Source organism: Suricata suricatta, chromosome 9 (assembly GCF_006229205.1).
Source record: "Suricata suricatta isolate VVHF042 chromosome 9, meerkat_22Aug2017_6uvM2_HiC, whole genome shotgun sequence".
Classification (NCBI taxonomy): domain Eukaryota; kingdom Metazoa; phylum Chordata; class Mammalia; order Carnivora; family Herpestidae; genus Suricata; species Suricata suricatta.
The window spans coordinates 94,331,537-94,336,847 of record NC_043708.1 but is presented as its reverse complement, the minus strand read 5'-3'; the positions used below and the strand labels follow the sequence as shown (position 1 = coordinate 94,336,847).

Here is a 5,311-nt window from a genome sequence, read left to right as displayed (position 1 = left end):
ATAACATGAAGACTCAAAACAGGATTGCAGGATGCAATGAGGTTCGCTGTAGCAGAGACTGCTGTTTGCCACTAACCATCCACATGAAAGACTACATTTACCAATTTACCTTGTAGTTAAGTGGAACCACTTACAAAGAACTCAACCAAAAGGATGTCATCAAAAGGTTTGTGTGCAAGTTTCTTTGAAGTGTACTTGACCTTCTTCTTACCTGCTTACCTGCACTGTAATGAGTAGAACTCTAGAAGCTCCCTTGGTCTTTGAGGTAAAGCCATACACTAGTGATGATGGAGTAACAATATGGAAGGAGCCTGAGCCCCTGATGACAGTGAGGGAAGCTGTCCTGACTGCTAGTCCCTGTGTTTTACATGATGGAGCAATTTCTTCCTGATTTAAGTCCTAATTATTTTGACTGTCATGTCACTCAACACAAATCCCAATTATAACCCAGGGTAGCCACAGAAGGTTTTCAGCAGTGGAAAATGTTAGATTAGCATGAGTATCACTAAACCATCATGGATTCCCCTGAAGAAGAGCAAACTGCATCTCTTTTTCATTGGAATTGGTAAATTATGAGAGGATCTTAAAATTACCCTGATTTTAGCACAGCATTTGAATACAGTTTCATTGCAGTCCAAAAAAAAAAAATTAAGTGGATTATAGACTTTAAACAATTGAAGAGAATTAATGAAAATGAAAGGCATTACAACATTCTGGCCATTGGTTTCAGACCTGGTTTTAAGTCTCAGCTCTGCCAATTATAATCATGATTCTGGGGAAATTATTTGAATATGTGTATGATATCCATCTAGAGAGCATTTTCTAGTGGTGGGCCACATGATTTGGGCCTGTTTATTATTAAGTCCCAATATCTTGAATGAAGGCAAAAAATTTTCAGTGTCAAATATTGTGGACTGGCTTGCTCAATTTCTGTTCCAGCCTCTTCCTGGTATGCAGATCCTGGGGAGCCAAAAACTACAATTTTTTTTTTTTTTACTTCACAGTTTAGTCCTGGATATGTATTACATTTCATCTATTACATTCTTTATTGAAAGACCAACCTAGAGGATGAAAATGAAGCAGAAGCTATCCTACTAGCTTTCAGTGACTTCCTTGCAAACAAGCTCACCATGACAAAGTTTTTCAGCAGCCATGTGCTTGAATTCATTCTTGAGATTCTTAAATATCAAGGGACCACCTTACACTGCCAAGTCACCAGTTCTTGTGGCAGTCAAGTGGTGGCAGCGATGGCAGCAAGCAGCAGTATCAGCACCTTCCTGATCTCCAGCGATTCCAAGTATGAGTTCATTCCTCTGATGGTCAACTACCATGTTGTTCTGGGAGTTGTTGAAAGCGCAGCCTAACGCTTATGTATAAGCACCAAATTCCCCACATTGAATTCTGCCTAAAATACCTAGAATAAGCATTTACTTCTTAATTCTTAACATGTGCCTGTAGGCTAGGAGTCCAGAACATCTGAGATCTAGACCTAGTTCTGTCATTCTTTTCCCTTTCTGTACTTTATTAAGAATAATGATCACTGTTCTGGTTACTTCCCAGAATCTTCTATGAAGTTCAGTAGGATATGACCATAATTTGTAAACCCTGCGTATAAGCTATGATTGTTATAAATGCATACATAAAAGGGCAGATGTTTAGCTAGGAGGAAAGTATTTTTCTTTTTAGCACTTAAGTGCTATGTTGTACTTGAAGCCACAAACTAACATCTGTCAGGAGTTAAAATAAGAATGTATATTCAGACAAAGGGCTGAACTTTGTATTTAAGTATATAGCCATAAACAAGAAATTACTAAGTTACTTTAGGCCAACCTGTTGTCTTCTGATCACATTTGTTTAGTATCTACATAGATTATTTAAATCATGAGATTTCTTTTACTTGGATTTTACATATTTGAAATGCACAGTTTAAATATCCTATACAAAATCCACTGCTAGTTCAGTATGATCTCTTAATTTTTCACAATCCAATCTCACCCTCAGAAGCGTTCTTAAATGGCTGTCTCAAAAATTACTGGTGATTTTGTAATTATGACACTGTTCTTTTGTTTCTTGGACTTTGTATTCTGACTTACTTCCTCCCCCAGACTCTTCATTCTTGATTTCTTTCAGGGATCAGCTTCCACTTCCTATTATTTAATATAGAAGTGTGTTGACATTCTATTGTTGGCTTTTCTCTTTTTATTCAATTACTCTCTCTCCTTGGTCATTTCAAACATTCCTACAGCTATACCTGATGGCTTCCAATTCTAAATTTTCAGATTTAACCTCTCTTAGATATAACTTTCAGTCTTGAAATCTAAATGCCCCCAATTTGAAATTCACTCTCAGGGGTGCCTGGGTAGTGCAGTCGGTTAAGTGCCTGACTCAGCTTCTGTTCAGGTCATGATCTCACTGTTCATAGGTTCAAGCCTCGTGTCGGGCTCTGTGCTGACAGTGTGAATTCTGCTTGGGATTCTCTCTCTCTCTCTCTCTCTCTCTCTCTCTCTCTCTCTCTCTCTCTCTCTCTGTCTCTCTCTCTAAGTCCCTCCCCTGCTTGCTTGCTCTCTCAAAAAAAAAAAAAAAAAGTTTAAAAAAATTTATTCTCTCTTTCCCCAGCCTTCACCTATTCTTACTACCTATTAACAGTACCATCATTGCAGTCACCAGCTGAAACTTCCTATGCCCTTCCATTCATCCTCAAATTAGTTTCCAAGTCTTATACCTTTGAAGTACATGTCTCTTTGTTCCTTCCTTTTTCTCTTTATCCTGTCCTGGTACCAGATGCATTTCTCCCCTGAGAATTACTGAATAATTTCTGTGGAGTATCACCATAGAAATCTTTAACTCAAAAGCCTTTGATACTCATTAGTATTCTTCATATATATGAACAATAACCAGTTAGAAGATACGATGCAAGAGAACACCCTTTTAATGGTAGCAAACAAAAAAAGTTAAACATCCAGGCATAAACTTAATAAGAAATATGCAAAGTTTACATAAGGAAAGCTTTTGAAACTCTTACTGAAAGACACAAGGTAGACCAGAGCAAAGAGATGAGAAACTATGTTTTTAGATGGGAAGCCTCAATATCATAAAGGTATCAATTCTTCCTAAGTTAAATGTTAAATTTAACATGATCCCAGCAAATTGAATATATATTTAAAATAAATAACATAAGCAATTATAGTACCAAAAATAATCTGGAAGAAAAAAAACAAAGCTGTGTTTGAGGGAATAATCCTACAAGGTTTTGAATATAGAATCACATGCCAAAACTCCTATCAGTAAAGTCAAACAAAAAATTGTAGGATCTTTGTAACCCATATTAGGAAAGAGCTCCTAAAAAGAGGGGGAGGGAAACAAACAACCCAATAGAAAAGTAGACAAAAGATATGAAACTATAGCTCATAGAAAAAGAAACCCTTAAGCATGAAAAACAAATACTCAACATGTTTCATAGAAAGAGAAATACAAATTAAAAGTGTATCAATCCTTTACTTCTTTTCCTAAGACTTCAGTTCCAGTCCCGACAAAGCTGGAAGGAAAACTTGGAGCCAAGGTATTTCATGCATGGGGTTTGTAAGGAAGGAGGTAACTGTCGCTACTCGCACGACCTCGCTGACCTCGCTGACAGTCCGTACTGCGTCGGGTGCAAGTACTTCCAGCGCGGATACGGTGTTTACGGAGACCGTTGCAGATATGAACACAGCAAGCCATTGAAACAGGAAGAAGTACCTGCGGCAGATCTAACTGCAGAATCCTCCCTCGCTGCTTCCTCAAGTGTCTCATCGGGACTTGGTCCGCTTGTTGAAATGGATACGGGCGAAGCCCACTCACGAAATTCAAACTTTGCAAGTGTGGGAGCAGGTTCAGAAGACTGGGTGAATGCCATTGAATTCGTTACTGCGGTCGAACTGCCCCTTCCTGCACTGATGCTCCCCCGCAGGGCTCAGTGGCCAAGGAAGACCGTGAGAAGGAGCAAAGCACAGCAGAAACGAAGAAGCACCTTTGCCCCTCCGCCGCGGTGGGCGAGTGCCGCTACGGGGAGAACTGTGTGTATCTCCACGGAGACGCCTGTGACATGTGTGGGCTGCAGGTCCTCCATCCGATGGACGCCGCCCAGAGGTCACAACATATAAAATCCTGCATCGAGGTCCATGAGAAGGACAGGGAGCTCCCGTTTGCTGTCCAGCGCAGCAAAGACCTGGTCTGCGGGGTCTGCATGGAGGTGGTCTACGAGAAAGCCAGCCCCAGCGAGCGCCGCTTTGGGATCCTCTCCAACTGCAGCCACACTTGCTGTCTCAAGTGTATTTGCAAGTGGAGGAGTGCTAAGCAATTTGAGAGCAAGATCATAAAGTCCTGCCCCGAATGCCGGATCACATCTAACTTTGTCATTCCAAGTGAGTACTGGGTGGAGGAGAAAGAAGAGAAGCAGAAACTCATTCAGAAATACAAAGAGGCAATGAGCAACACGGCGTGCAGGTATTTTGATGAAGGACGTGGGAGCTGCCCATTTGGAGGGAACTGTTTTTACAAGCATGCGTACCCTGATGGCCGTAGAGAGGAGCCACAGAGACAGAAAGTGGGAACATCAAGCAGATACCGGGCCCAACTAAGGAACCACTTCTGGGAGCTCATTGAGGAGAGAGAGAACAGCAACACCTTTGACCACGACGAGGAGGAGATTGTCACCTTTGAGCTGGGCGAGATGTTGCTTATGCTTTTGGCCGCAGGTGGGGACGACGACCTGACAGACTCTGAAGACGAGTGGGACTTGTTTCATGACGAGCTGGAAGATTTTTACGACTTGGATCTATAGTAGCTCTGCGTGGCGCGCGCCCTGGTCTGCCGGGCCTCAGCCGGAGCCGTCCCCGCGGGGGCGTGGCCGAGCCCGTGTTTCGTGTTTCGGTCAGAGGCAGGCCTATCTACTCCAGGTGCTGTCGTGGGCCTTTCTACACAGGGCCTGTCTTCTCGTCCCCTCACCTTCCCCCAAGGAGTGTGTTGTTTCCTCTGTTTCGAGAAGTTACAAAAATAAATCTTAAAACTAGTTTTTTTTTTTTTTTTGTAACATGGATTTAACTGTCAGTTAGTGTAGGTTAGTTGCGCCATCTGTTTCCACCAGGTTCACATGGTTCTAGGGTAGCGTTTATGGACTTTTCCACACTCTACTTTGAGGACCCCGGGTTCAAGTGTAATGGCGTGGGCCCTGCTTTTGGGCACAAGAATGGGGTGTCTGGGTGAAGCGTCTGGTCTGTGGCAAGTAGCCTGCTACAGACTCATGAGGTGGAAACTTGAGGCTTCTGGTGACATC

The 5,311-nt window shown here is 42.2% G+C and overlaps 1 pseudogene; it reads left to right on the top strand.

Moving 5' to 3' along the window:
• Nucleotides 1-3,551: 3,551 nt before the first annotated feature.
• On the top strand, nucleotides 3,552-5,050 carry LOC115301574 (annotated as a pseudogene).
• The last annotated feature ends 261 nt before the right edge of the window (nucleotides 5,051-5,311 follow it).